Consider the following 12915-nt stretch of genomic DNA (forward strand, 5'->3'; position numbering starts at 1 on the left):
AAATTAACCATATCAGAAAAATCACCTTAAAAAATAAGATCAAATCAAATAAAAACTTTTTTTTCAAGAGTTTTCTATAACAGGGTATTAACTCAAAATATGAAAAAACTTTCACGAATTATTTGTGCAATTAACCCAAATAAACCCCAAAATACAAAATTCACTTCAACATTTCACAAAAAAAAAAAAGAGAATGGCACAAATTAAAACCATCAATAGATTATCTTCCTCCACTGAGTAATTAATGTCGTCAACTTTTGTTCAAACATGATTTAGTTTATATTACCATGTCGATGAAATTAGCAATCTTCGAATTCCATCACTGGCCAAAAATAAATATCAGAACCTTTGATGAACTAAATCAAATGAGCCAAATGATCCATAAAACGCAGGTAGAAGGTGCCATGCCATATATAGAGCTTCTGAAATTTGTATATAAACTTGGAGCAAACAGGTTGACTATTTCAGTATAAAATATCATTGTTAGAACCATGAACTATAGTATTGGATTAGCAAATGAGCAAAGAGCAATACGCAAAAATTGGCAACCATGAATTTTGATAGTATAGGAGAGGTGGATGCTAATAAATGCATAACATTATCTACTAAAACTTACACAAAATAGTTGGTGAGAACTAATCCTTAAACTTACTCATTATTTCATGAAGCTCCATAATATGACGTGATAAATGCTCCGCTACTCTATCTACTTGTGTCAATCTAATGATAGCCTACATTGAAAATTGGAGACCAAGAGGTATCTTATCAAAAGAGTTGATCCTGTGGACCGGAATTAATACTAAGTTCAGAATCAGAAGAAAATAATGAACAATAAGAACATGAAAAAAAAAGAAAAACTACATAATCCAAACCCAATAATAATATGTATTACTAACACAATGACTCTATTCAAACCCAACAATAATCTCTATGAAATCATGACTCTCTTTAGATGTTGACATACCTCCTGAAAATATTTAGGCTTGAATCATAGAGATGTAAAGTATCCCAGAATCTATAATCAAATATAGATCAAAGTTCAGAGTTAAAATTCTAAAAACCATAAGCAAATAAATGTAGAAGCAAAGAATAGTACCATAATGAGGAAAATCACACATGGTAAGAGACAAAAATCTTACCAAATAATAATTTCTTATCAATAAGATAGTAGAAGAAAAAACAATTTTAATGCTTCATGCATAGAAATTTCCAAAAAAAAATTGAAAAACATTCTTTAAATGTATGATTTTTGCCGAACATATACATTTTCTAAATTAAAGAGGCAAATTTGCCAAACATATATAAAAATAATTTTAAAAAAATTAAAATGAAAAAGTAAATAAAAGAATGAAGAAGAAGTAAAACTCATATGCAGAGGATACTGCTCAAAGTATTCCAATAGCAAAGTCTGAAGAAGACAAAAATAAATTAAAAGGTCTAAAAATTCACAACACAATACACATTTATACTATCTATTAATATTAAATAAAACTAAAGAGACCAAACACACGCTAATATGAACAGACCTTTTTTGAACATTCTTTAATCTCAGACTTAAACCTAAGTAAAAGATAAATGAAAAAAAATAAATTAAATGCCAAGAGAATGATGATCAAATTAACTAAGAAGCCTGAGAGATATACTTATGATGTATGTCTAGAAATCTCACAGTTGTAATGGCAGCTTCAGCCGCATCCAGTACTGCCTGTACCTATTTGCACTATACAAATACAGTACCCAATAAATCAGTCATAAAATGTAAAAATAAAGAGAAAGAAAAGAAAGAAACTCTTATCATTCTTAAGTAATATTACTATATATTGTACATGTGGACATAATCATTAATTAATGCATAAAAAAAATCAACATATGAATAAAGAATGGTGCTCTGCTCACGAATACAAACATCACATACAACTGAAACATCTATCTTACCAAAATTAACAAATATCAGATGCAAATAACTAACCTTCAATTGTAAAGTTATCAAGTTTTGCACGGCTAGCAACTAACGCATATGCATAATTGAAAAACAAATCAGCTCTCTTCAACTCTGTTTCAGATGGTTCAGGATTCTCTGGTCTATTGATGTGGAAATCACATTGCATTTTTCAATAATTGATTCTTGAAAAAAAAAATTGCAGAGGAGAGACATGATAGTAGCACATTTTACTTGGAGAGAGAGAGAAATTATTTTCTCAGCTATATGGAGGCACTTAAATGGTTTCTTTAGATTCGTTTGTCGGAATAACAAACAAATAAAAATAAAAAGGGGAAAACAAAATTAACTCAGATAGATATAAAATTTCATAACTCAAATGAATGACCCGGTTATGATGACTGGCAAGCACAACCACGGGCACCAACAGCAATGCATTCACAACAGCGACAAGATCAGAAACAACAATGAACATAATAGGAGTCACCACTTGAAGCTTCAGCTGCCGCCACAACAGCAGCAACAACATCAGCAGTGAGCACAGCCTTCAGAGGACAACCTGGCTTCCTCTCCACCCCAACGTAACAACTGCCGGACCTGGAATGAGCGTTGTTGCAGTCCTAGGCGAAACCCCATTCTTCTTCACCTCAGAGCAAGGCTGCACCGCAAGCTCATCTGCAAGCCCTAGCGCCGCCCACACGGACTCAGCATTCTGCTGCTGCGGTTGAGGGACATTAACATTAACATTCCTGACTTGGAAAAATAAAGGAGGGGATGAGCAAAGGCCAAAAAACAATGCAAGCAAGGAGTTATAAATAAGTAAGAATAATGCATATATGATGTATGACGGTGAAATTCAAAATTTGAAAATCAATAAGAAATTTGAAAAACAAGTATGAAAGGAAGAAAAAATTAATTGAAATAAGGGCGCTTTTTATTTTTGTTATTGGAGCTCGAGTGGAGTTGGACGGCATTATGGGGGAGGGAGGGGCTGGACGAGACTGTGGTGTCAGGGGTGTCACAACTCGGACCGTCCGAGTTCAACAAACCATACGGACCGTCCAATTTTGGTAGAGAGCACACGCACGGTCCGATTACTGAAGGAAAGGACACGCGTCGCGTTGCAACAGCTCCCCCAAACGGTCCCTGAAACAAGACACTTACTCATTCACCCCTCTCACCATCCGAGAACATCACTCTCCCACATTTCATTTTCACCTTGGAGCCCCCTTCTTCTTCCTCTCCCACCTCTTAGCTTTGCATGGTAGAAGAATTAAAAGCATGCCAAAGAAAAATAAAATTAAGGATGTTGATCGACCTGAGCTTCATATTATGCATTATCTCAGTCATTCTGATTATGTAAAGTTTTTTTTTAAATATTTTTAAATTTTTTATACTTAAAATTATTATTGTAAACTATTTACTTCTTTTGGTTGTTATTATTAGAAGTGCAAGTTAGAAATATAAATAAAATAAATATTAGTATTGTCTAAGGTTTATTAGAATTTTTTTAAATTTTTTAGACCATTTTTAAGTTATTTTTAGTGGTAGAATTGTTATTATTTTGTTAGATGGTAAATTTAAAATGTAAACAGATGACTGTTGCTATTGTTAGGTTTTTAGTTTAATAGAGGATGTTAATTTTTTGTGAAATTTTTTAATATTTTATATGTAAACTATTTACTTCTTATTGTTATTATTATTAGAAGTGCAAATTAGATATATAAATAAAATGCTGATTGTTAGTATTCTCCCGTATTTATATGACATTTTTAAATTTTTTAGATTTTTTATAATTAATTTTTAGTGGTAAATATTATTGTTAGTAATATAATTATTATTATTTTGTTGGTTGCTACATTTTAAAATGTAAACGGATGACTGTTAGGTATCTAGTTTAATAGAGGACGAAATTTTTTTTTTGGGATTTTTTAATATTTTGTATTATAATTATTATTTAAAACAAATATAACCAAATTAAATGTTATTGTGAGTGAGAAAATGTTATAGAAGAATTTAAATGTTGATGTTATTGTTATTGTTATTGTGAGTGAGAAAATATTAATGTTTAATGATTAATAGGATTATTTTAATTAAGCCATGTTATCTTTTTTATTATGACAATGTTTATAGTTTTTAGAATATGAATATTAATATTTTGTAGAATTGTTCATGATGGCATATACTGATTGTTAATAATTTTTATTATTGAGGAAAAAATGTGTTTAACAAATGAGTAATTAGTATTAGATAATATTTAAATTGTTGTAATATTGTTGAGAATATTCATTAAGAATAAATGTATAGGTCATGAATTTTATTTGTAATTATGAATAATTTTAAGGATTAATTAAATAATTTTAGAAGTTAAAAGAATTAGTTATATAAGGATTTAGTGAAATGATTGATGATGGTAAGTTAGTAACTGTTAATTATATGACTAGTAATTTGTTATGTTTTTTTGTAGAAATTAAGAATGTTGACATGTAACCACCCAGTTTCTCCGGATCGGTACAACGATAGGGTGGAGGAGCATTTACGAATTACTGGGTTCTATCATGTGTCTCAGATTGGGATAGTTCAGTGTCAGAAAGCATTGGTAAATGCTCTAATCGAACGTTGGCACCCAGACACACATACGTTTCACCTTCCCATTGGTGAATGTTCCGTGACTCTTGAAGATGTGTCTCTACTACTTGGTCTTCCCACAGATGGTCTTCCAATCACAGGGATGGCAATGAGTAGTTTTGAAGCCATGGAGGCGGAGTGTCTGCTTCAATTTGGGATTGCACCTCGTAGAGAGGACTGTAGATCAAGCTGCATAAAACTGACATGGCTCCGGAATCTAAAAGAGAATTTAGAATTGAATGATGAAATCAGTATACAGAGGTATGTGACGTGTCATATTATGTTGCTGAACTTATTAATGTATTAGCCATGTGGACTATGTAATGTTGTCTCATAATAGGCTAATATGCTACATAATTGTTACAAACTCATGCAATTTGCTACAACCATATCTTAACAACATAAATATTATTTCCTAATAAACACATGAAGCATATAAAAGAAAAAAATAAATTTCTTAACGGGTCGAGGACCGGATAGATCCTGACAACTACGACACAGAACGCATGATTAAATAATGCTAAAAAAAGGGTAAAATCTTCATAACTCAATCAATGTCTAACTACAAAAACACTTATACCACGATTACGTACCTGCAGTCATATATTCCGGAAATTCAGGAACATGCATGGCTTCCAAGTCTAAAACTCGCATGAATGATGGCTCCTCAAACGGCACTCCGTTTGTAAGTGCATTTGCCACTTCTGTCACATCTGGGCACATGGTTCTGTCACCTTGATCTTCATCACCGTCTGGAACAACAAATTCATAGTTGCTTTCGAAGTCTTCTTCACTGTCACTATTATAATCTTCCTGTAGAATATTCCGGTCGGCCTCGGATTGTTCAAACTCTACATACAACTCGATGAACGAGATCTGAGCCCGGTTTTCAATATACATTGAAAACATCTCCTGCATGCTCGCTTCGCCCGTCACATATCTGGTTTGAAATTGAACGAACCCACCAAATAACGGTATGGGATATCTGTATGGCATACATGATATCTTTTTGGCCCTCTCAGAATCAATCTTCTCACAGATCACACCCTTGAGCTCTTCAAAAGAGATGATAAAAGGAATAACAACATCTAATGGATTTTCACAAATAAACTTTACTCCTTCAGACGTTTGTAACAAGATCTGACCAAAATAATACACTTTAATTAATACTCTGTCACTCATTTCTCTCAATGACAAAAAAAAAACCTTAACCTTAACTATTAACTTCTCTGAATCAAAATAAGTATGAAAGTGACCCAAAGAAACGAAACAGAAGAAGCAGCCGCTGAAGAAGGGGAAGAAGACGGGTAACCTAGCACTAACTCGCTGCACACTTTTATATAGCCCTCTATACTCAACTCGGACCCTTGGACTAGGTTAACTTCATTCAAAAATATATCCAACAACCAAATCGGACCATGCGTTTTCATTTTCCGGTTCGCCATTCCTAGCCAAAACGGACGGTCCGACTTCAGTCTTCTTCAACTCAAACTCTCAACATGCAACTCGGACCGTTCGACTTCATCTTCCAACTCAAGCATATCGGAGGGTCCGATTTATATGCACCAAAATTTTTTTCCTCCATCATCCTAAATCGGATCATCCAATTTCGGGGAGAGAAATTCAATAACGAAGAACTCGGATGGTCCGTGTTCTTCTCCCAAAAGCTGCCAAAACTCTGCCCCACATACATGTCTAATCCCCCTTGATTTCATATCGATGAAAAGCGCACATATAGGCTCCATTTCCATAAAATTGAGCCAAATAAGGAAGACAATACAACAAATTATTAATGGTTAAAGAGAATAAGAGGAAAAGTTGTCAGAAAGTATTAAAGCCATTGAAGTTAATATTACCTTTGATATAACCTATGCGGAAGAAATGAAGGAAGAGAGACCACAGATGATACAACTCTTATAGAAAGTACCATAATCAACCCAACTCTTTAAGGTCTCTCTTTTAAGAAATGTTGAATTTTCACTACATGACAACCCTCTCTTAATAGTTTAGTATTAGATATTAAATTTACTATTTTTAGAAAATTTAAATATTTTTGTTTTAATAAACATACAATAATTACATTAAAAATCAAATTTTACACAATTTTTTATAATAAATTTTTTTATTAATAACTTTATAAATACACATATTAACTAAACCCAAAAAAAAATTGAGACTCATACGAGAATAAAACAATAGAAGCTACGAGGGAGCATACAACATTTCGAGTTGTTTTAGATGGATTAATCAAAGTTGAAAAGTGTGAACTCTATGATCCACGTGTCTACAGGCCATTCGCTTGTCTATATAGCTTCAATTCTTCAGCATCGAAAGAAGCAATACGCTGCCCTGGAACTCCCTAGTCCCTATCTTCCATTAATGCATGCTTGCTTGCTAATATTTGGTAACCGAGGAGACCATTTTCCCTTATATGAAAACTTTTGCTGGTAAAGATTTTGTAGAAACTCTGTTTAGTTTCCTTACTCTTCCACTGGGAACTATCATTCAGCCTCTGTCGAAGAACAAGCAGAACCATGATCAAGAAGCTGAGGTTGGCTGCATCAATAATCTGTACCATAGTGTGGAAAATGCATCTGATGAGGTTTTCTGGAACCCAATTTGCAAGCAAATGTTGCTTCGACCGCGAAACCCTTGTGAAGCTCTTTGCAGGAAACTGAAGCTGAATGTGGATCACACTGAGCCCACAAGGTGCTTCATGTGTACCCTGGGGACGGATCTACATAGGAGAGTGTGAGGGCAAATGTTCTCAGGTGGGTACTCCCATGAAGATATTATAATTATCTTCATGTGATGATTTTTCTTTTTGACCCTTAGATGATAGAGTGTAGGGTTAGATTTTGATATGTTATAAAAGTGTTGTTTTTATTTGAAGTGTGGCCAAATCAATAAATCACATTTTTATACAAAGCATCTTCATAAAAAGATGTTTTTTGCATCTTCATTTGAGTAGCTCCCATGTTCTCATTGAGATTTTATAAAGTTACATGTATTATATGGCATAAAAATTTATTTGTCCTTAGTCCCTCATTCAATAGTAAGATTCATCCAAAATTTAAATTTTGAGATATAGTAATATTAACTATTGAAATAAAACATAAAATCTAAATACACAAATATCTATTAGTAATAATTAATGACATTAATTGAAATTTTAAATTTAATTATGTATATTATAAAGAGTTGATTTTGTAATTCAATCTTATGAAAAAAAATTAATTTTTAAATAATTATTAATTAACATATAACAAAAAATTAACATTTAATTGTATTAATAATGAAAGAATTATTCAATTTTTTTAAACTATGAAACTTAGAAGAATAAAATTCTAAGTAATATATTATTAGTTAAATTACTAAACAATTATTTTAATCTATTAGTTAAATAACTAGAAGATTAATTATATTTTATAATAATAAAATATATAATTATAAAATTATTATCATATATATATATATATATATTTTATCCCACGGATAAAATTTTTTTGATCTGTAACTGTGTGCCATCAAATGTAAGATAAGTGATTATTTTATGTCAAGTACTTTTTCAGGGCTAGTTACATAACACCCATTTTATTTTTATATTTTTTAACTCCTTTTTAATTCTTTTTTACCCTAATTTTTGTGCTCTTAAGCTGAAATTTTTAGAGGTACATTTTTTATATTTTTTTTCACTTGTAATGACTTTTAAAATTTAAAACTTAAACCCGAGTGTTTTAAATAATTTCAGTGGTTCTACATAATTTTCAAAGAAAATTTCATATAACACTCAAATAACTCAAATAGCAAGTCAAAAATAGAGAAGTACCACTAAATTTACATATTATAAAATTAAGCACAAAAATCACTAAAAAATAACTTATATGAACACCAAATTAAATACAAATATCTTCTAACTATTCTTAACTCTCACTTCTTATTTAATTCAGTTACTAGACCTCTTAAATACCATAAAATACTCTCACAAAGACGGAAACATATTTGGCTATGGTGTACTTTTTGTTTGGCTAAAAGCATTGCAAAAAGTGTTAAAATTTAATCATTATGTGCTTGAATTTGTATAACTCATTAGATGTATTCTATATGGACTTCAAGAGAGGTTTTTTAGATACATAAAAGTGCAAAAATTTATCATGATTACTGCAGAAAAAATAAAAAAAAATAAAGAAGGAACAAGAGCTCACTTTATTGAATTTTCGTTAAAAACACGAGAATTAGTGAAGACGGACAAAGAATTATTTTTGTATAACTTGGTCTTGAAGAACACTTGAAGAACAATAGAAGAACTGTAGAAATGATGGTTGGGACATGGAGGAGGAGTGCAAGAATTTACTCTTTCTCTCCCTAAAACTTGGCCATTTTGTACAAAAATACATAAAGTGTTTCATAAATTTTGTGATCAAGGATTCCTTAAATAAAAATTTGAGTTTAAGGTAGATTAATTGTGGTAAGACATTGAAAATATTTGTGGACAAGAAATAGATATTAATAAAGAAAGGGCGTGAAAACGAGAAAGTTTAGTCAGTGCTTGCGTGTCGAGCTTATCTACAGTTAATCGCAATTAGTTATTTGAGGTTAAAAATACAGTCAAGTAGGTAAGAGACTGAGATAGTCTCGGTCTAGAGGCTGAGAGGGAGGAACGAGTTACTTGGGTGGCAAGTAAGAAGATTCGGAATCTCTAAGAATCGTTTGCGGAATACTAGATAGAAATTCGGTTCGGGAGTAACTTTTATCGTGTGGTAAAATAATTGATAACTAAAATTTATTGTTAAAGAAATAAATTATTAATTGATGGCTGATATTAATATTGGGATACAATTACTAACGTATAAATTATTTTTACCATTGATTCTGAGTTTTTTGGTTACTAACTTTTTTTTGTGCACGCAAAACCATCACTAAAAGTAAATTCCTGACTCAAAAAATTTCTAGCGAGAAAAATAAACTAATGGCAAGAAAGTGTTTATTTTTTACTAGTCAAATTTGACTTAGAGAAATTAATTATCCTCATAAAGTTAAATTTGACCTATTAATTATTATTTTCTAATTTTTTTACCATTGAGTCTGCCTTACTAATAATTTTTGGGTTGTGGTTAAAGATTTTGCGAAATAAGTTACAAAATAGCTAAAAAAGTCAGTTTACCAAAAATCGAATTCTTACAGAAACAGACAAAAGAAGCTACAATAATCCATGTCTTCCACTCTGCCTCCTCTCTCAACCAGTATGGGCTGATGGCCTGCAAAACTAGATCATCGTACAACATCCACAGAAATTGCGAAACAAAGTATAATATAATAATCAAGTTACGTTCATTATATAGGAAAACTAATTAGAGACAACTAAATAAAATAATTTTGTGTGCTTTATGCAATTGCAACCAATCCAATGAAAGACGCATCGAAAAATTCTTTGGTCAAACTGATTCCTATTTTATTGGGCCATACCTATTAACCTGTGGATATATGTAACAATAACAATGTCTCAGTTTATTGGTCAAACTGATTCCTATTCTATTGGTCCATACCTATTAACCTGTGGATATATGTAACAATAACAATGTCTCAGTTTATGCAGAAAAGAAGTTGAATTACATAAATAGAAAGGACAAAAATCGTATATAAAAATAGTTGCCTCATGGCCAAGAAAAATGTTAGAATTTATCTCTCAGGTGGACACTACTGAAAAAATTTATGGTATATCTACGAGACTAATAGCAAAGTGTATCCAACAATATCAGTGGTAGATTGATGTGTTGTAGAGTATAAGGAGTGGTACGTCCATATAAGTACAGCGGATCTCCAATACAAACTGTGACACCTCTTAAAGTCCTTTAATATAAACAACCACCTGAAATGAACCTGATTATTTGACTTATCTGACATCATGTAACCCTCGATCAACAACAGGATGTAACACCTCGTGTACTGTCGAAGGGAGGTTGCATATGCAATAGCTGACATATGTCGTACTCAGTCACTAAACTATGTCAGTTTGATGAAAAATGACTCCTTCCTCTGTGCCCCTGCTACTGAGTACGAGGAGACCTAGCATCGATGAGTTCCTATACCCACTTCCAAGTCGAGTGCAGGTATCAGGGACGGTTCTACATACATTGTTGTGGGGGCAAGCGCCCCCACTACAATTTGAAATTTTTTTGAGTAGTATATGATAATAATATTTATTTGTCCCCATTAGATTATTAAATTTGACCCCACAATAAATTTTTACTCAACTTTTGGTACTTAATCGTCAATTTAAAAATTTTATATTAGAAATTCGTTAAAACTTAGAATGATCAATTCTCAAATTTAAACGAAATTAGTGTTCTTTTTTAAAAATCAACTTAAAAGAATATTATTTATCTTATTTTCAAATTAGCTTTAATTTTTTCATAACAACTGTATTAATTGAAAGAACTTTTTTAACTATAAATATAAATAAGAGTCGACTTCTAATTGTGTTAGGAAGTGAATTTTTAAATAATTATTTAGTAATATATATAAAAAGAGAGAAATTTTGATGGTAGTTAACAGAAAAATTATTTAATTTTTTAAAATATAAAACCTAAAATAATAGAAATTTAAATTATATATTATTATTTAAATTACTATTTTAGTATTGTAATTTATATATTAGATATTTTGAAGGCTAATCATATTTTACAATAATAAAATATAATCATAACAATAATTATGTTATATGTACATAAAAAATAATTATTTGTATAAAATATATATTAAAATATAAAATACACATTAAAAATAAGTTAAACAATACATATTTATACACAGATATATAATAATTAATAAATAATTTAATATTTAATTTTTTATATACATATATTATTTTTATTATAAAAATAATTATAATGTCATATAAATTTTGCCCCCACTACCAAAATTTTCTGGATCCGTCACTGGCAGCCCACTTGCTCTCCATAAGTGTGTAACCTATGATACGCAACGTCTTTTAGGGTGATGGTGCACTCACCCCATGGTAGGTGAAAAGTGTAGGTTTTTGGATGCTAATACTTCACAAATGTAGTAATTAGGAAGTTGTCAAATACAAAGTCTCTGAGTTGCACCATGTCGCCAAATCTAACCTCCTTCAAGTAAGAAAAAATGGCGCCGCGTGGTGCAAAAGTGGGGCTCACTCGCCTAGAGAGTAGTAGGCGAGACCTCTTTTAAAAAATAACAAATTTTAATAACAAATCTATTTCAAAAATAAAAATATAAATTTCGAAATAAAAAATAAAAATTATAATAAACAATTATTTAACATTTCATAATTTAGTTGGATTTAAAATAATTAATTTTAAAAATCAAATATTAAAAAAATTTATCCAACAAACGTAATACACATGAAAACATTTAATAACAATAAAATAAGTTATTTAGCATATTAAAAATTAAAATATAAAATATTAATTAAAAAAATAAAAAAATATAATAAACATTTACTAAATAAATCAAATTAATTAATAAGTTAAATTAAATTAATTAATTAACACTTATTAAAAATACATCCCACCATTTAACATATATTAAATCTATAAAAATATCCTAATTATAACTATATGTTTATTTAACTAAAACAAGAAAATAACAATACTAATTTGAAAGTTGATCGCCCTAGTGATATACTAGGTCGCATTCAAACAGTTGATGTCATCCTCTCATGCATCTATTCGTGCTATAATGTCTGAATACTTCGATAATATTAATAAAAATGACTGGCAGAGAGAGAAAGAAAATAAAAAATGGTTTAAAAATAACTAAAGTTACACTATAAACGATTTGCTTATGTAGGTGGGCATCTTGTTTATGTCGTTTATAGTTTAAATCAAATAAGTTCGTAGATATATCGTTTATTGTGTAAATGAGTTGAAAAGCTTTAAAAGTAATTTTTTTATACTTTTAATTTATGAAAAATAGTAGTATTAATGTTTGGTACAATTTTAAAATTAAATTGCAGTTTTTTAAGAAGCTATTTAAAAATTTACAGAGAAGTTAAAAAAATGACTTTTCTTATAACACTACTACTTTTTATCACATTTTAATAAAATAAACACTTTTAAAACTAAAAATCTAAACACAAAATAACTTATTTATAAGCTACTTTTAATATAATCATTTATTGTTTAAACTATTTTTTTAAAAAGAGTTTAATTAAACTGTTTATCCAAATTAGATCTAAGAGTATCATCTTTTTAAATAAATATAAAATTAATACAATAAAAATTGATTTTCTTTATTTCTAATAATTTTTTTTAATTTATAATTTTATTATATCTTTATAACACAAGATAGATAAATTTTTATTTTTT

At 30.0% G+C, this 12915-nt stretch overlaps 1 long non-coding RNA gene across 2 annotated transcripts; it reads right to left on the reverse strand.

Moving 5' to 3' along the window:
- Window positions 1–477: 477 nt before the first annotated feature.
- Window positions 478–1802, reverse strand: LOC112749311 (uncharacterized). Of its 2 annotated transcripts, none has more exons than XR_003175089.3 (3): window positions 1644–1770; window positions 965–1015; window positions 478–731 (listed from the first exon to the last, which is right to left on the reverse strand). It is a non-coding gene; the product is annotated as an uncharacterized lncRNA (long non-coding RNA). The 2 variants fall into 2 exon arrangements; XR_011873525.1 differs by having other exon boundaries at window positions 594–731; window positions 1670–1802.
- Window positions 1803–12915: the final 11113 nt, after the last annotated feature.

Source organism: Arachis hypogaea, chromosome 2 (genome assembly GCF_003086295.3).
Source record: "Arachis hypogaea cultivar Tifrunner chromosome 2, arahy.Tifrunner.gnm2.J5K5, whole genome shotgun sequence".
Lineage (NCBI taxonomy): Eukaryota > Viridiplantae > Streptophyta > Magnoliopsida > Fabales > Fabaceae > Arachis > Arachis hypogaea.